Below are 21159 nucleotides of genomic sequence, written 5' to 3' on the forward strand. Positions count from 1 at the left end.
GGTGTCAGCTACAATCCACACCGTATACATTTTTTATATATATTAAAATAAATCATTTAGGTAAAAACGAGGCCCGTTTATCACTTTCAGGCACATTCCTCTGAAAGGTTTTTTTTTTCTTTTCTTTTTTTTTCATGTTCCCTTACGAAAATTACACATGGTTTTAACAGTAAAGGGCCGGTCACACTAGCCTTTGAACATGCAAAATTATTCCGGACGCCGCTGCAAATATGGGCGGGAGCAAGATATAATTGTTTCCCCTCAGTTATCACAAAATTGATAAATCTGTGCTTGTACTGTGTCTTTTGCGACGGTGTCCAAAGCGTCTTATTATATTGTACTCTCTGTCTCTCTCTCTCTATAAATAATAAAACAAAATTATAGAACGTGTCCTCATTCAAATGTACCATCTGTTCCTGTTTCCATTGACACTGCAAACCATGCAGCTTCTTTTTTTTATTATCTTTTAAATATGTATTATATAAAATAGGATGCTGCGCTACGGCTAAAATTAGCACTTAATTTTTTAATTTCTGAACAGAGAGGTCACGCAGTGACGTATCGATCATCTACTGGTCACACAACTTCACGTGATGTGAATTCGCAGGTCAGAGTTCACCAAACTTGAACTTTCGAATGCAGCAAAATGCAAAATTTTTCGCATGAGCCTGCGTTTCCGGTCTGATGCATTCGTTTGCGTATGAATGGAAGTCAATGGAAAGAAAAGTGCAGTATGACCGCCCCTTAACACCACAAATCATCGTTCTTGTAGCCATGGTAACTGCAAATTAACCATGGTTACTTCAAATAATAATTTACAAAGAAGGATTAATATACAATAATATTTTTTGTAAGAAGGTTATTTAATCATTTCTATTTATTTGTTAAATTAGCTTTTCTAATAAATGAGTTATTAATGGCCAGAATGTGTATGTCATTCGTCTTTAAGTTTAATATATATATATTTAACGGAATCGTTAAAATTTTTACAAAAATTCTCAGTATCGTATCGCATACAAAAAATGTGGTATCGCCCATCCCTAATGATTAGGTAGCCAATACAGTCACATGTTAACACACTTGTTAAATCACTCTTACGTTCTAACACGTAACACTCTGACGACATAAAGAAATCTAATATACATTATAACTTAACAATCAGACGCCACCAACACAAACAGATCAAGACATACATGTAAACAATTTTCTTCAATGGTCCATTGATCTAGATCAGAGTCTGATCTAACAAAACTGTCTCCTGAAAACATGAAACCTGGTGTGATTCTTTCCTCAACAGAGTGTAACTTTCCTTGCTCACACCCACATTTAGTTGTTTGCGAAATGGCGAATGGTTTGTGACAGCAGTCAAACTGAAACCTGCTGTGGTCTGCTGTTGCAGAAAAGTGGGTGTTTTTGTTTGTGTTTCGTTTGAAGGTAAAGGACCAGTCCTGTTTTTATGAATCTCACGATCTGGCTCATCACTTACAAAGAGGGCTTGACATTAACACCCGCCAACCCTCCAGATGTGGGTGGATTTTGCTCATGGCGGGTATTACAGTGACTCCAACAAGCCATTTTGGCAGGTTGAATAATGTCCAGTGTGTGAGTTGTAGGCTAAGTATAGATATGTTTTCACTTGCAAACACTCTAACTCTGACTGAGCGCTTCAGAGTTTCATTACATTTATTCATTTAGCTGACGCGTTCATTTTTGTAAGAAGGTTATTTAATCATTTCTATTTATTTGTTAAATTAGCTTTTCTAATAAATGAGTTATTAATGGCCATGTAAGTCGCTTTTATCCAAAGCGACTTACAATTGCTATATATGTCAGAGGTCGCACACCTCTGGAGCAACTAGGGGTTAAGTGTCTTGCTCAGGGACACATTGGTGTCTCACAGTGGATTGGAACCCGGGTCTCCCACACCACAGACGTGTGTCTTATCCACTGCGCTAACACCACCCCAACACCCCAACACCCCAACACTAACACTTTCCGTCAAGCGATATTTCTCCGTTCATCTCAATGGATACGCAGCCACCTGTATTAAGTGTGAAGGCGCACAAATCGCCGTCACTTTCTCTTTCACACACACAAAGACCGAGAGAGTCAATACTTGATTATCATAAAGCTTGACTGACTGATGTTAAAAGTGTAGAGTCATTTTACAAATATATGTAAATATCAGTCTGACGAGCAAACTAAAATATTTACCAGCCAATGGCGATTCAATTGCCGAGTTGCCAATTGCCAAGTGTGGTTCAATAAATTAATTCCGAGCCTGATTCTGATGTTTAAGTGTTTTTTTTTTTTTTTTTATATATATATATATATATATATATATTTTTTTTTTTTTATTAATCTTCTACATCCATGCACCACTTTTATTATGCAATAAGAATCCATTTTTTATGTCTTTATTTAAAAAGGAGCTTTACACACAACGTTATCAGAGATAATAATGATGACCTTTATTGTTATACATTTATGTATAGTCTTGGTTTGGGTGTGTACAGTGGTTTTACATTTAAAAGGGTTGTAAGTCTAGTTCAAGTAAATATTAGCACGCCATATTCAACTTTAATTAGGTAATTTCACAACAACAAAAATGTGGCTAGTAAAAAATGCTGTGTGGCTAATAACTTTGGAAAAAAGTTAATGTCAAGCCCTGCTTACAAAGAACAGCTTTACAGTCAAATCAGTCAAAAATCCAATTATATTTTTAGCCATCAAGAATAACGGAAGCTTTAAATGCTTATTTTAGAAAAGCATTAAAATATCTTACTGTTTTATTACGAACTAAGATATCGTACCTTTATCTCAAGGCTGCATTGAAATCATTGCATATACATGCTATATTACATATTACAACACTGCCTTAATTGCTGGTTAAAAATCTTAAAGAAGAAACAAATGCTAGCTATGGCACATGTAAAAAACTATTGTTCAATGGTTCATTACTGGGAGCTTTTCAACTCCAACATTAATAACAACTACACAATTTTCATCTATTAATACTTTTATTTTTGATTGAAATAAATTATACTTTATTATTAAGAAATAAAAAAATATTCCAAAGAAGTAATGAAATCATCACAAAGAATCATTTGCAGAAGGCCAGACTCACAAAACAATAAAATAATAATAACAAAACGATTATGATGCAAGTTGTTATTGTAGGCAGAGGAAACACTGAGGTGGAAGGTGTGGAAAAATCTGAATGTCAACAGTGGAAGTTAAACCCAAAACTTTTAATTATTTGTTCAATTTATAACATTTAAATAGTGAAAAGAAGACAGCCCAAGATAGAACCCTGAGGTACAAGAGTGCTGTGCTGTTTCATTACTGTGCAATGGATGAAAGACAGATTTGAAGACTCATAGAGGTTGTGTGCTGATAAGTAGGCCTGTAACTGGGAGGCAAAAACTTTTCTAATATCTTAAAAAAAGAAAGGTTTAAAATAGGCCTGTAGTTACTTAAGGATGAAGGATCAAGACAAAAATCTGAGTAACTGTAGTTCTAGAATAAATGTGAACATGTATTAATGAATGAGATTAACGCTCACAAAAATTTTTAATAAATCAGCTAAATGCAACTTAGAATGTGATGCAAACCTGCAATAATTAAATGTTAAATAACAAATATCCTTAAACCAATTCAACCATACAAATAAGCAAATATTACTATAGATAAACATTTGTGCTTCTTTATTTATAAGTGTGTTAAGCTTTCTTCTTTTGTGTTCTATTGTACAGACGTGATTTTACTTTCTCCTCAGCCTAAGGCTTATTCATTAAGATTTTGGTGTGATAGGGCTTTTACGTTTGCCAAAAGATAGAAAATGTTTATATTAAAAAACAAATAAGCAAGCCCTGCCCCAGAGTGAAAAAGTAATGCAAAAGTCTGCTCGCTTCATCTAGTTTGCACATTCAGGGGATTAACGTTATGGCTAAAATTTGCTTGAAACGGTCTTTATGTCTGTGGTCTCCCCATGGTTAAAATCAGTTAAGATTTGAAAATCTTAAAAAAAGATTTGGGTAACAAAAGATTTGGGTAACATCTGATCAGGTCAGTCGGCTCATCTCTGGACCAGTTATTATTATTATTATTATTATTATTATTATTATTATTATTATAACCATAGTGAAATTGAGCAAGTGATGAAAATCTGTCCTATGCTCTGTTGGCCTATAAAAATGCTCTTGTTAAGCACAGAGTCATTTCTGGTCTTTTCTATAGTCGTGGCCTTAGAGACGATAAACAACCTCTGCGAAGTATATACGTAGAAGACGGCTTCCATGTTATTAATCTGTGCAACCAGGACAGCAGGGATTTTAAGCAGACCAAGAGCACTTTATGTTCAAGAGTTGTTTTTAATGAGCGATGAATATAGTGGGGCCAATAAGCAGTTCCAATGGTTGGACAGTCCATATGTAGTGGAATCCAATTGGGAAAAACAGTTCGAAAAACACAACAGTGCTAATGTGTAGAACTGTTTCATTTGAGTAGAAAAAAGCAAAGTTAGCAAAGTATGGTACCAGATTAGCCTCAAAAATAATACTTTAGTTTTTATAAATGTATTATTTTTTAGGCTGATCTGACTCCATAGCAAAGGGCCATCGTTGTCACAGCCAAACATGGTTATTAACATCTAATTAACATCCAAGTGAGGATAATTCAACAACTCTGATATTAGATCCAATCAGGAGAACACAATAATAACTAACAAAACATAAGACAGGTAATATCCTTTTGGTTTCCAAACAGACAGCTATGACGAAGCAATTTTTTGTTTTCTGGATGTCATAAACAAAATGTCACCAAAATGCCACTTCGGAAGACATACTTAAAATGGATGACAATTTTACCATAGAGTAACTTTTCACAAAGATGTAAATTTTCAGCTCTGTTTTTAGCGTTCATTTGAAATTAGACAAATTTAGTACTATTTTAATCTTTGAGCTCTTGTATACTCCTGCATACTGTCACAGTGTCTGGTCTGTGTTTCCCTGGGTGTCAACCAGTGGTCTCACTTCCCCATATAGTCACCCCACTGCAGGCACTACATTTCCCACAAGCCTTTGTCTGATTCATCACTGTTAATTGCACACCTGTTAATTGCACTCAGGTGTTCCCACTTTCACCGTTTTCACCTGTCCATATATTTCTTGTTCCATTGTTTCTATAAGTTTCACGGAGTCCTTGGTTTATGTCACCCTGCTTTTCGTGTTCCCTAGTGTTTGTCATGTTTTTTTGTTTTGGACTGATTTTATGGATCTTGACCTCTTGACCTCAAATTGGATCTCTCTGTTGTGTGTACGTTCATGACACACAGTTTCTAAATGCTTCTATAACAGCCATAATTTATTGTCTGTTGTATACAAGTCTATTTTTTCCACATACGAAAAAAAAAAAAAAGTCATGCTTTGGTAAATCAAAATTATGAAGTAAAAAACCCCTCAAAATTATGAGATAAAACTCAAAATTATAACACATTATGACATAAACACTCAAAATGTGCATAAATGTTAACTTTGATCTCATAATTTCTACTTTTTATGTCATAATGTATCTCATAATTATCACTCAGTATGTCATAATATTGAGTTTTTTTCATCACTTTTATAAATCAGAATTTCAAACTTTTAACATTATATATATATATATATACATACACTCCTGAACAAAATCTTAAGACCATGGGATGCATCGCAAGTTTTACACATTTTGCACTAGTGGATCATAACCGGGTTGTAAGTGCTGCTTCAAAATGACAAAAGAAAAAACAGGATCAAGAGACAAAAAAAGAGAGTAGGCAATTTATTGAAAACTGCATTTAAAGTCAAACAGGCTGTTCATCAGCCGATCAAAAATGTAAGACCATAGCCCAAAAATAAACTCACAACAGAACTAAAAGTGTCAAAAAAGGACTCAGTAGTGAGTAGCCCCACCGTTCTTGTTGATCACTTCAAACACTCATTTCGGCATGCTTGATGCGACTTTTTCCAGGAGGCTGGTGGGAACGTTGCTCCATGTGGTGAAGATGGCTTCACGAAGGGCATCCACGGTCTGGAACTGACGTCCGTTTTTGTAAACTTCCCTTGCCATCCATCCCCAAATGTTCTCCATGGGATTTAGATCAGGGGAACACGCAGGATGGTCCAAAAGAGCAACGTTATTCTCCTGGAAGAAGTCCTTTGTCAGGCGGGCGTTGTGAATTGCAGCGTTGTCCTGTTGAAAGACCCAGTCATTACCGCACAGACGGGGGCCCTCGGTCAAGAGGGATGCCCGCTGCAACAGATCCACATAGCCAGTCGCCGTTTGACGCCCCTGCACAACCTGAAGCTCCATTTTCCCATTGAAGGATGGAGCCTCCGCCACTGTGCCGGAAGCCATCAGGACCATCCAGGTTAAATTTTTTTCTCGTCAGAGAATAAAACTTTCTTCCACCTTTCAATGTCCCATGTTTGGTGCTCCCTTGCAAATTCCAAACGGGCAAGTTTGTGTCGTGGGAGGAGACGTGGCCTTTGAAGACGTTTCTTGTTCTTGAAGCCCTTCTCTAGCAGATGACGTCTTATGGTTATTGGGCTGCAGTCAGCATCAGTAAGAGCCTTAATTTGGGTCCAGGATCGACCTGTGTCTTCACGGACAACCCGTCGGATCCTGCGGCTCAGTGCAGGTGAAATCTTTTTGGGTCTACCACTTGACTTTTTTGTCCCATAACTCTCAGGATTTTTTAAGAAATATAAAATGACTGTCTTACTGCGTCCAACCTCGGCAGCGATGGCGCGTTGTGTGAGACCTTGCTTGTGCAGCTCAACAATCCTGCCATGTTCAAAAAGAGGAAGCCTTTTTGCCTTTGCCATCAGGAGATCTTGACAGTATGACTGCTTGAAAAACAATGACATGAAAGCCATATTTTTGTGCAGATTTGACCTTTTATGGCTATGGTCTTAAACTTTTGATCAGCTGATGAACAGCCTGTTTGACTTTAAATGCAGTTTTCAATAAATTGCCTACTCTCTTTTTTTGTATCTCTTGCTCCTGTTTCTTCTTTTGTCATTTTGAAGCAGCACTTACAACCCGGTTATGATTCACTAGTGCGAAATGTGTAAAATTTGCAAGCATCCCCTGGTCTTAAGATTTTGTTCAGGAGTGTATATATATATATATATATATATATATATATATATATATATATATATATATAAATATATATATATTTATTAGGGGTGTAACGATACGCGTATTCGTATTGAACCGTTCGGTACGACGCTTTCGGTTCGGTACGCGGTACGCATTATGTATACCGAACGGTTCGTTGGAGTAATTAATTATATTTGAAAAAAAAAAAAAGAGAGAGAGAGAAATATAATGATATGCGTTCAACAAGGTAGCCCAATAACCCAAACAACGTAACAGGCAACGCCCCTGACACTCCCGAAGAAGAAAAAAACACCAACTTATATGTTTATGTTAGTCTACTCAGTCAGGCGCTCGCTCACTCAGTACGCGCTGAAGGCTCATTGCAAAATAGCCAATGCGTTTAACAGACGAGAAATGAGAAGATCCTCCAATAACCAACAGGTCTGGTGTTTGGGTGCACTTTGGATTCCCTTTAAGCTATAATGGTGATTGCAAGAGAGTGGTGGATAAAAAAAACAACGGTATGTCGCATCTGCAACATGACAGGGTACACCAGCGGGAATACAAAAAAAAAAAAACACCAGCGGTAATATCTGGGATATATGCGTCAGTACTATCTGGGAAAAGACGAAAAAAAGGAGAAACATGCACGCAGCAAACTATCCCTGCAGCATTTAGACACAAGGGGCCCTATCTTGCACCCAGCGCAATTGACTTTGTACACCGACGCATGTGTCATTCCTATTTTGCACCCGCGCAAAGCGCGCTTTTTCCTCCACAGAAGCACGTCTCTAAACTAGTGAATGAACTTGCGCTCCCTGGGCGGTTCAGCACAAAAAAGCAGGCGTGTTCCGGCGCAAACAATCCCTGGTGCTATTTTGCTGTTCCATTAAACAATTGCGCCACTGACCAGAAAAAAACCTAGTCTAAAGTCAGTGGCGCGTTGCGCGTTGTTCATTATGCTATTTTAGGGGCGCATGCTTGACCATAATGTATAGCGTGCACAACGCGCATACACTTTGCTCATGTAATCTACACAGATGCAACAGTTATTTTTGCAAATCATAAATCGTTACACTAAAAAAATATTAACACATGAGATGACGGAAATCATGACGCTATTTTGGGTGGGTTTCTCCCATCCCCATACAACACAACTTCTCTGTCTTTCACTGCTCTTACAAGAACATCAGTCTCCTCGGCTGTGAACCGCTCCTGGCGTGCGCCTGGTAAATACGCCATAATAATAGCAATCCATAATGGAGCTTGCGCACCTGCTTTTAAAGGGAATGTTGGATGACGCTCTGATTGGTTTATTTCACGTTACGCCCAAACCACACCTATGAATAATGAAGCTACTTCAGACCAACCCATTTTAGATTTGCGCCGGGCGCAAGAGCCATTTATCCCGCCGGGAAAATAGCAACAGCGCCGAGACCCGCCCACAAAGTTACTTGCGCTTCGCGCTTTGACGCTTGCGTTTCAGATCGTTTAAATAGGGCCCTATAGCTTACAGGGAATCCAACCCAAACACCAGACCTGTTGGTTATTTTAGGATCTTATATTTCTGGTCTGTTAAATGCTTTAGACATTTTGCAACGAGCCTTCAGCGCGTGCTGAGTGAGCGAGCGCCTTAGGGGCCGTTCACATATCGCGCCTAAAAACGCGTGGAAAACGCTGAGCGCGTCTTTCTCCTCCTTTCCAAAGCGCTCGGGCAGAAGCGCTCATGAGGCGTCTGTCTTTGCTAAGCAACAATGACGTGCTCTCTCCATGAGACGCGGAAATTTCAGCGAAGGATAAATGGATTTGCAGCTCTAAAAATCGCTTGCAGTAGCTCTGCTACTAAATTTATTTCAAAATTGCAATCCATATACAACTATGATCAGCTGTTCCTTCATCTTGGCTGAGCTCTCAACGTTGTTACGGGAAAGGATGAAGCTGATTGGTTGGTTCTTGTCACATGACCCGCGGTGCGCTTGCGGCATTCTGAAAAGTTGAGATGTTTTTACATTTTGCTGTATCTAAAACGTATCGAACCGAACCGAACCGAACCGTGACATCAGTGTATCGTATCGAACCGAACCGTGAATTTTGTGAACCGTTACACCCCTAATATTTATATATATAGATGAGTGTGTGTGTGTGTGTGTGTGTGTGTGTGTATAGAGAGAGAGAGAGAGAGAGAGAGAGATGGGTCGCGGCAGAACCACTGCAATAGAGCATACTGACAAGGCAAGATGAGACAAAATTTATTATATAGCACATTTCATACACAATGGTAATTCAAAGGGCTTACACAAAGTTTACATGAAATACAGTGCAGTGCAATCAGTTCATACATCAAAAAAAAAGATTAATTATTTAATAATGAAAACAGAACATTATGGTTGAGATTCTGGATCCTATATTTGTTAACCACTACATTAAAGGTCCCGTTTTACACGCTTTTTTGAAGCTTTGATTGTGTTTACAATGTGCAATATAACATGTGTTCATGTTTCGCGTGTAAAAGAACACAGTATTTTCACACAATTCACCTATCTGTATACTGCTGTTTTCACTGTCATAAAAACGGGCTGATGTCTTCCTTGTTATATGAAGCCTCTCCTTCAGAAATACGTAACGAGTTCTGATTGGGACAGCGGTTCCTGTGTTGTGATTCGACAGCAGCTGAGAGCAGGCTGTCCTCATGGAAACGTGATTGGGCTAGAACGCACGTGCTGGAGATGTATTTATATTCACAGGAGCGTTTTTACTGACAAGATGCGCATGAAAAACGCATTTGTTTTTTTGCACAGCCCTAACATCTAGTTAACAAAGCTAAACAGCGTTGCCCTTTGTGTAATAAGTTACAGAAACTGTTAAATGCACCAACTTAAATAATAAAATACACTTACCAGTTGTGGTCCATAAACAACGCCTTCTCTAGACAAACAGGGAACTGCTCCATCTTTCAAGAATAATCTTTGTGCAAATCCGGCATTAAACTGATTGAGATTGAGAAAGTTGTCCTCAGCAAGTCCTCAGCAAAATGAGCTGCACATAGTTTTACATGTGCATTATAATTTTCGGGAACCGAGTTAAAGATAAATTGCAGTGGTGTCAAAAGTACTGGCATTCATTACTCAAGTAGAAGTATAGATACTAGGGTTTAAAAAGACTTTTGTAGAAGTTGAAGTATCAACTCAAGCTTTTTACTCAAGTAAAAGTGTAAAAGTACTGGTTTAAAAAACTACTTAAAGTATAAAAGTAAAAGTAATGTAAGGGGAAAAAAATGCCATTAAGAACAAAAGCTTAGGCCGCACCACAGGGGCCTATTGTGTACTACCCCACCGCCTCAAAAAACATTTTTCTAAAGGCCATAGGCCATAATGACTATAATGTTCATGTTGAAAAATTTGGGATGCACTAGGCTTCCTGTTTCAGCCGCATATATAAAAATACAAAAATGGTGTGCACATCCCAAACATCCAATTAGGACACAGGTGCAAGACAACTAAATGATATAGACAGATAAAGAAGTGAAGTCTGAACACTGAAAACTACTGCTCCAGAGGAATTTAATTAAACAACGTTTCGACCTTCAGGTCTTCCTCAGCCGCATATATGCCCATTTAAAATGAACGCACTTTAGTACAATGCAAATACATTAAAGGACTAGAGATATGATGACTAGTTGCCAATAAGTATTGTTATGGTGCAAAAAGTCAAACTTCAGAGGCTTGTCATCAATAACTTTTAATGGAATGTTTATATACATCCAAGATTAGCTCCAGGAATCTGTGAGGGCAATGGACAAGAACATTGGTGCAGGCTTAGTAACAATTACACTTGTATGGTGGTCTATTTACAGTAAACATTATAGTGCTGTCAAAATCAATGATTAATCCAAGTGATTGATCAAAAACTAAAACTGAAAAATAAATCATAATCCTGATACTTTCTTGACTGATAGCTTCTTGTATTTGGTACATACGTCTGCCATGTCCAGTGTTCGGGGGGTAACGAGTTACAAAGTTGGTATAGCCTTCTTATCACAACATTGTCAATCGCATCGTCAATCGAAAACGCTAATTTATTAAAACATCTCGCTACCGAACTACCTACAGTAGCTTAATTTGTGGAGGACGAAGAAAAAGCACTCATTTGGTAAATGAGCCAGTGAGAAATAATAACTTTTAAATAGGGTCCAGTGCCTTTTCAATACTTTTAAAATGGTACCGGCTCCTAAACGGTGCCTGAACCGATACTTTAAAAAAAAGAAACACAAAAAAACTATGGATAACTTTAAAGAACATTACAAATATTTAAAATAAATCCATAGCTTGTTGTGCAAGTTGTGCTTCCCTTAATCTAAGGCTAATAAATGTATTTCACAATCTGGGTCATTATTTAATATAAAAGCACACATAATGTTTCTACTGTATCTCTGTCACTCACTCTGATATAAAAGTTAACATGAGTGCTGTCTGTCACTGTTTTAAATCAGTTCTGTGAATTAATGTATGGTCATTCTTCATAAAGTAGCAACAATGTCGTTTTTAAAATACAGTACTGTGCAAAAGTCTTATGGAAAAATTAGTATTTTCTCCCCAAAAAGGGTTTTAAGCCAGTTATTTATATCTTTTGCTGTAGTATGTCAGTAGGAAATATCAGTTGGTCATTAATTTTAATAATAATCTAGTGCGACTTTGAATGCACAAGCAGTCTGACAACGGGAAAATTAATGTTTGGAAATGTAAACTGATATTTTATACTGACATACTACAGCAAAATATATAAATAACTGTCCGAACACCATTAAGTGAAAATACTAAAGTGTCTAAGACTTTTGCACAGTAGTGTATGTATAAAGTACGTATGATTAAATTAAGTATATTTAAGTAAGTGTAATTAAAGTATGTGTTCGTTCATATGTGTTAAAGGCTAGATTTTCGCTGGAGGAAACAGCTGTGGTGTGATGAGCGAAAACTTTACAGATGAGAAACCGACTGCTACCTCGTGACCTTTTGTAAACTGTATTTATACAGTTATTCTAACAATCTATCGATAAACACATACCTTGTGTCCTCTGTTTGTTTAAGTGCGCATGCGCTGCTCCGTTCGCGGTCTGCGCCTCTGCGGATTGAAGAGCGCGATCAAAGACGGGAGGAGACCGGTCTGACGCTGGTTTCATGTGAAATTTAAGCGGACTGACTCTGAGGCGATCGGATACCGGTTCCATACCCAACCCTACTTTTAAGAAATATATCTTTTGATAAACGAACCCAAAACTGTCTATGTCCTGGCTGGACTGTGATGTGATTTGTGTCACGTGCAGGTGCGATGGATCGCGTAAAGACCAATAGGGTGTCGGAATGGTATATGTTTATACTTCTCATCCAACCACAATCAAATTCACTCCATCCGGATGGCGCGATTTATCTGGATAGGTTTTTTTTTTTTTTTGAATGATGACAAGCCGGAATGAAAACAAGCCGAAATGAAATAGCAGTAACGAAGCTATTTTTAAAATGTAAGGAGTAGAAAGTACAGATACTTGCCTGAAAATGTAAGGAGTAGAAGTAAAAAGTCGGCTGAAAAATAATCACTCAAGTAAAGTATAGATACCCCAAATTTCTACTTAAGTACAGTAACGAAGTATTTGTACTTCGTTACTTGACACCTCTGATAAATTGTAACCATTAATCTCAAAGTACAGCGTTCCTGGGAAGCCTAAACAAAGGTGATTGGACTGAGAGATGAAAAAAACAGTGTTTCAACGACATGGCGACAAAAACAAACAGTTCTTCCTTCTTCTCCGTCGGAGCGCAACAAGGCCACGCCCCCTGTTTGTGAATTCATGTGGGCGGAGGTTAGTCAAAAAAACTGTTTTAGTGACGTCATTCCTGCAGGAACTAGAGGGCTGTAGTCCAAACGGGTCGTTTTTTGTATGCAAATTCTGTTAAATAAAATATCTCGCTTGGCATTGAACTTTGAGCTTTAGAATTTTACAGATATTATTTATACTCTAACAACAACATTACACACTAACTAAAGTTTAAAACATGGGATCACGAAGAAGGGGACCTTTAAAGTAATACAAAGACAACAAAATGAAAAACAAGCGACACAAAGAGCAAAAACAGAACTGAGAGAGAATAACAACATCCTGGCTGAGAATGTTTGTGAAAAAAGTGAAAAAAAGTTTTCATACACAGCATCCGACTTTGTTTTTGTCTAAAGAAACACAAATTCAGTCAGGAAACTTGGCGATGCAACAGAAAATTAATAACAGACCAACTCTTTCTATAAAATTATTTACTTAATAATGCTACTTTAAAATCAGTAGAACTAAACATAATTTCCAGCATTTTTACGCCTAAGTTTAAACGTGTACACTTCTATACATATACATATATATATATATATATATATATATATATATATATATATATATATATATATATGTGTGTGTGTGTGTGTGTGTGTGTGTGTCTGTGCGTTTAAATTAATTAATTAATTTTATTTAAATTGTATTTTATTTGCTTAAGGATGAATAGTTTGTTCTCCTGACCTGTTTTTCTACATTTCTTGCAGATGAAGTACATCACGACTGAAACTACAGCAGCAGAGATCAACACTATGTGAAATAAAGGTAGGCCCTGATCTGTAATGGACAAAATGAGCCATAGTGTGATTTAATTAGCCTGTTTGATCTACAACAATCACTGGCTGTGTTCCAGTCCAGTTTTATGCGCATCACTTGCAAACTTCCCTCCATCTTGTTTACTTGTTGTGCGTCGTTGATTACATTGCTTGAGTGCCCACCACAGAAAGAATCCTTGCACTGGGCTGAACTGGATCATCCTAAGCCCTTGATCACTTGAATCCCCTATAAAGTTGGTTTCTTGTTTACATTTTCCCCTTAGAAATAAACTTTGCTTGTCCACATCAGGAAGTGGAATGCACTTGAAAAAGGCAGTGGGGATTCCCCCGAGGGGAAGTGTTTAGGGAAGTTTGTGAGTGCGTGTCTAAAAGTAGAATGGAATGCAGCCATAGTAAAACACTGAGATTTTATAATTAAGAGCTTATATAATTAACGTTAATATCAACACCAACATACCTGAATGCATCTGACAGAGTTTGCTGATGTTCAGATGTGTGGTGTGGTTTGTGATGGGATTGTTGATCACACAGCTGTAGCTGTTTTTCTCCTGATATTCCACCTCCAGAGGTAGAGAGAGACTGATGCTGAGATCAGACACACTGTTGCTGGACAATAAACTGTTTCCTTTGTACCAGGAGAGAGTCACATCACTCACATTCACCACTGAACACAACAATGAACAATTCTGCTGCGATGAAGACGATGAAGAGTTTCTTGTGATGTAAGGAACAGGCAGACAAGCTGAAAACATCAGAGAATAAACAGAAATCTGGGTAAATCTAAAGAAATCTTATGTTCAGTGTAGTGTGTTGATGTTCAGTGAATGTTTCTATGTCAACATTTAAAGGAATATAGTTCAATACCAGTTAAGCTTGCCAACAAAATATACAATAATTCTGAAGTTCTGAGTACAAAGGCATTTGTAAGGTGCAAGACAATAGTCCAAAATACTAAAGTCTGTAAGGTGCAGAGAGTATAAAATGTCTTATGTGCAATAAAAGAAGTGTGGGGTGAGCTTTAAAGTTCAGGAGTAGGTGTAAGTGGAAGACGGGAGGCGGTAATGGACAAAGTTCAGCATCCTGACAGCCTGATGGATGAAGCTGTTTGAAAGATCTGGTAGCTTCTCCCTGAAGGCACGAGGCTGGAGTGCAGGTTTAACTCTGCTAGTGAGGCAGGTGTGGAGGACGTCCATAAGGGAGTGCAGAGAGACACACTGATGATCTTGCTGAATGCATTCACTATGCCTTGCAGAGTCTTTCGACAGGATGCAGTGCTGGACCCATACCACTCAGCGATGCAGCTGATGAAGGTGTTCTCAGTGGTGACCCGGTAGAAGGAGCACATGATGGGAGGTGAAACTAGTGCTTTCCTCAATTTGCGAAGGGAAGTAGAGGCAGGACTGAGCTTTCTTGGCCAGCGATGTGGTATTTCTCATCCAGGAGAGGTCCTCAGTGATATGCATCCCTAGGAACTTGATGCTTCTCACCCTTTCCACTGTGGGACAATGATGGTTAGTTGTTGGATGGATGTTGTAGAGGTCCAGCTCTTGAGTAAGTTGTCCGTTGTGTGTGTGGGTGTATTCAACATTGCTCCACACATGCTGTATAATGAGTTTAATTAATTTATTCCTTTAATAAATAAAGAATATACGAATGACAGCACAAATGATCTCTACTCACCATAGACAGAAACTCTGAATGTTTTTAATGACCGTTTTGCTCCCATTATCTCTAGTTCATAGAGTCCAGCGTGTTGAGTTGTGATGTTTGTGATGGTCAGAGATCCAGTTTGATTGTCCAGCTTCAGTCTGTCTCTAAATCTCCCATCAAGAACATCAAACGTGGAGAAGATTCCATGAGCTGTATCAATTTCAGCAATGGTGGATGTTTCAGCTCCAGATTTCCAGAGTATGTCATCATCTTTACGTATTTCAGTAAGGTCATTGTGTAAAGTGACAGAATCTCCTTCACTCACTGACACTGACTCACCAAACACACCTGATGAACATGAAAAGATGTTTTGTCACAGATTACGACTCTTATTGGTGTAGAAATTCTGAAATCAGGTTGAGTTTGAACCTAAATTTGATTTGAAGGACACTGGAACAAAAAAAAGAGAGATATGCCCTGGACATTAAACTTTAGGCTCACTGAAACATGAGGCCGAATCCAAATTAGATCTCAAAATATAAAATATTTAATTATGCTGTGTTGAAAATCACTGTGGTGTTCCATTTTTATTCCAATGCAATAACAGCATTTTCAGGAAAAAGAAAATCTTCTACAGATCAGTATGGCCGAAACATAACCACAGGGTTTATTTATCTAAGAATCTGCAAATGCAAGTGCTCTAACTAATTTAAACAGTAGCAGCAGCTTTAAGGTTCTGATAACAGAAAGTAAGTTAGATTACAACAATTATTTATATTTATAACTTACCGATCAGATGCCACAAACACAAATGGAGCAAAACAAACTTGTGAACCATTTTCTCTAACAGATCGGTGAAGACTGAGTGATCTGATAACACTGTCTGCTGAAGGTGTAAATTTTCCCCTGAAGTTTGAGCCACCCTTTCACCCACATATACACACTCTCTGATTGTGTTATATGTAGTTACAGATAAAGGTTATTCTGGCTGTTATCAAGACTAACACTTCTTAAGTGGGTGGATATATATATATATATGAAAAATGAAAACATAATTCCATTTTAAAGGTTTATAATCATTCAGTTGTTGCAAAAAGTAAAACAGTTGATCATCTTGCATGATTGCCAGTCCTACTTTGTTTCACTATGACTCGTGTGTCAAACTGATGGTGACTTCAACTGCTGTGGTTTGATTTTCTTAAGAAACACTGTTTGATGTGTTGCAGGGTTACAATGCTTTTGTAGAAAATGTGTCTATTTGTTTGTTTACATTGTAGGTAAAGGGCCAACAAGGAAGTGACTGAAACTGCAATTAGATTACGCGGGGGACGTGTCCCCCCACTTTTAATATCAAGGAAATTCGTCCCCTGCACTTTTTCATTCAAATGTGTTCGCATAGATGCTTTCAAGAGCTGGTGTGAATAAATAAACAGTTTAACTCAAAGAGACAGGATAGTCTGCACATGACCTGATATTTTATTCGGACCCAGAATAAGACGAGATGAACTTCACGTAGCGCTAAACACTCGTGCAGTGTTTGTTTCATTCATCCTCGAAGACGAGCGCGCTCTCGCGCAGAAAGTCATAACAGGAAACTCCTAATATGAACAAAAGTGTCCAGCTATCGCTGAATGAAAACAGTTGTTTTGACAGAAGAACTGAAATTTATGGAAAAACAAAGACTCATTAATATACGATTGCTACAATATATGTTTTTTCAAGTCATCTCCAGCAGGTGATAAATACAGTATATGAACAAAACAGTGCTAATTGACATTAGATTTATTACAGTATAGAAACTATTCTGCCTTTTTATCTGATTACTGTTTGTAGTATATATAAAAAAATCATTATTATTTGTTATTGTCCAGCAGTTATAGATTTCTAAGCCAATTAAAAGCTAGAAATTAGAGAATAATTAAAGTTGCATAGTATCCACTACGAAGCCTGCATTTATTTGATCCAAAGTACAGCAAAACAGTAAACAGAAATATTTTTACTAGACTATTTAAAATAACTGTTTTCTATTTGAATATATTTAAAAATGTAATTTATTGAGATTTTAAAGCTTGCTAAATAAAATATTAATTTATAAAAAAAAAATCCAATATTTTTTTTTTTTTTTATGATATACTGTATAATGTTGCAAAGGCTTTTTATTTCACATAAATACTGATCTTTGGATTCTTCTATTCATCAAAGAATGCTGACATTTTTTTTACTCATGTTTTAAATATTGATAATCAGCAAATCAGCATATTAGAATGATTTGATTTCTGAATGATGTGACACTGAAGACTCGAGTAATGATGCTGAAAATTCACCTTTGATCACAGGAATAAATAACATTTTAAAATATATTAAAATAGAAAATAGTTATTTTAAATAGTAAAAATATTTCACAATATTACTGTTTTGCTGTACTTTAGATCAAATAAATGTAGGCTTGGTGAGCAGAAGAGGCTTCTTTAAAAACAATAAAAATCTTACTATTCAAAAACTGGTGACTGGTAGATTACAGAAATGTTCTATTGTAATGTTTTATATTATATTGTAATGTTTAATATGTATATATATATATACACATTTCTGTCCCCCTCACTTCTGAAAAGATGGCTACGCCCCTGATTCAACGACTTGCCGCTTAAGGTTGGCTGCAAAAGTGATTCAGTCTCACAGACTCCCCATGTTAAAATGCCCAACTTTACAGCAGATAAAACATGTTAACAGCCTGGTTCAAAAAATTATTTTGGTCTATATAGCAAATTTTGCCCTTCATGACAACTAATTTTTTTTTTTTTAATAAACTCATCCAGAGGTGGAGAGTCCAGGGGTCAGAAAGTAAAAGTCCTGCCACATTTTTGCTCCACCCATGAACTCAGCAGCTGATTTCACCAGAGGAGGAAACAAGTCATTCCTTCCAAGTCACAAACTAGTCTCAACTCAAATCCCAAGTCCTCAAAGAGTTAAAGTCAATGAGATAATTAAGAGACTAATTAAATGATGATTGTGCATTGGTGATGAACACCTGCTGTTATTGTGCGTTACAGAGGATCAGATGCTGATGTTTTATTGGTTAAAATTATGCCACCATCATGGAGATCAGTGTTTGCTTTAGTTGGGCTCTTGACCCTTTTAATAATTCAAAGTAATTTGCTTTTAAACACTTGCGGTTGTGTTACGTAGTAAACATTAACACATTGCTGAATTAAAAGCTTGAAGTAGAAAATTTAATTGCCCTTTTTTCATCTAAAACATTTTAATTAACCTCATGAAGGTGTCTCTCTTTGGTTTGTTAAATTATGTTCAGCAATTACTGAACTACAAAAAAAGTCCTATTAAACAAATATTATTGTAATGCTTAAATATTGGGGGAAAAAATTGTACAGGCTCGGGATTTTAGACATGAGCACTTATCATATGATCCTCAACAGTGGTTACAATAATTATTCATGCTACAGTGCATAATCAGAGTTTTTACTATGGTGTTACCCAGCATGCACTTCAGCTTGAAGCGTTTTGTTGATTGTCACCATTGTTGAGATTCATATGCTGGGTCATGATGTCTGTGCGTCTTATTAGGAAAAGATTTCGAAAAATGTATATTTATTACATACATTAGGAAATGTATTCATTATAGTGATTAAACCAACGGTTCCACAAGGTAGGTTATTTAAAAACTGAATATTTGTTAATAATAAATACATAAAATTGTTTTGGAAATAAACAGGCTGATGCCTAATAATTACTTCATCATGTAAAACCAGCTAGTAACGGTTTTCTGCACAGCACTGATCACACTGTTTTATAACAGCACATGTACTTTTACAGAGAAATATCTAACATAAGAAACCAAAGGTCAAGAGCCCAACTGAAGCAAACATTGATCTCCATGATGGTGGCATAATTTTAACCAATAAAACATCAGCATCTGATCCTCTGTAACGCCCAATAACAGCAGGTGTTCATCACCAATGCACAATCATCATTTAATTAGTCTCTTAATTATCTCATTGACTTTAACTCTTTGAGGACTTGGGATTTGAGTTGAGACTAGTTTGTGACTTGGAAGGAATGACTTGTTTCCTCCTCTGGTGAAATCAGCTGCTGAGTTCATGGGTGGAGCAAAAATGTGGCAGGACTTTTACTTTCTGACCCCTGGACTCTCCACCTCTGTACGGAATACATACTAGAGCTGCATGATTCTGAACAAAACAAAATAATGTGTAATAAAATATTATTACTGCAGTATTTAAAAGGGTTTCATTTAATTGAACAAGTTTTTCAGAAAAGTTTTTGAACAGTAAGAATTTTTTATGTTTTTTCTCACCAAGCCTGTATTTATTTTATCCAAAACACAGCAAAAGTATAAACATTGTGAAATATTTTTACAATTTAAAATAACTGCTTTCTATTGGAATATATTTTAAAATGTTATTTATTCCTGTGATCAAAGGCAAGGCAAGGCAAGGCAAGTTTATTTATATAGCACATTTCATACACAATGGTAATTCAAAGTGCTTTACATCAAAGAAAGTAAAATAATCATGAAAAAAAAATTAAAAAAATAAAATAAAACAAGCAATTTTAAAATGATTAAAACATTTACTTAAAATCAATTTAAAAACAGTTAGAGATTGATTTTATATAAAATAAAACAGTGAATATATATTGCAATCAGTTCGGACATAGCAAAGTGCTCATTCAATAAATGCACAACTAAACAGATGGGTTTTAAGTCTAGATTTAAATGTGACTAGTGTTTTAGCACATCTGATCTCTTCTGGAAGCTGATTCCAACTGCGGGCAGCATAGTAACTAAAGGCGGACTCCCCTTGTTTTGTGTGAACCTTTGGTATTTCTAACTGACTCGATCCTAGTGATCTGAGTGCTCTGTTAGGTTTATATTCAGTGAGCATATCTGCAATATATTTCGGTCCTAGGTCATGCAGTGACTTATATACGAGTAAAAGTATTTTAAAATCAATCCTAAATGTAACTGGAAGCCAGTGTAAGGACCTGAGGACTGGTGTGATATGCTCAGATTTTCTGGTTCTAGTCAGAATCCTGGCAGCGGCGTTCTGGATGAGCTGCAGCTGTCTAATGGTCTTTTTGGGAAGGCCAGTGAGGAGCCCATTACAATAGTCCACCCTGCTGGTGATAAAGGCATGTACTAGTTTCTCCAAGTCTTGGCTGGAAACAAAACATCTAATTCTTGCAATGTTTTTTAAATGATAGTATGCTGATTTAGTTACTGTTTTGACATGACTTCTGAAACTAAGGTCTGTGTCCAGAATCACACCAAGATTCCTGACTTGATTTTTAGTTGTATGACCCCTAGAGTCAAGGTATGCATTCACCTTGAGAACTTCATCTTTGTTTCCAAATGCAATGACTTCAGTTTTTTCCTTGTTTAACTGAAGAAAGTTCTGGCACATCCAACTATTAATTTCATCAATGCATTTGCAGAGGGAGTCAATGGGGCTGTAGTCATTTGGAGATAAGTCTAGGTAAATCTGGGTATCATCAGCATAGCTGTGATAGGCAATTTGGTTATTTCTCATTATTTGACTCAGTGGAAGCATATACAGGCTAAACAAGAGCGGTGCAAGAATTGAGCCTTGTGGGACTCCGCATGTCATGGACGTCCACTTAGACTTATGCTCTCCTATACTCACATAATAGCCTCTCCCTTCTAAGTATGACCTGAACCAT

Source organism: Carassius auratus, chromosome 22 (genome assembly GCF_003368295.1).
Source record: "Carassius auratus strain Wakin chromosome 22, ASM336829v1, whole genome shotgun sequence".
Taxonomy (NCBI): domain Eukaryota; kingdom Metazoa; phylum Chordata; class Actinopteri; order Cypriniformes; family Cyprinidae; genus Carassius; species Carassius auratus.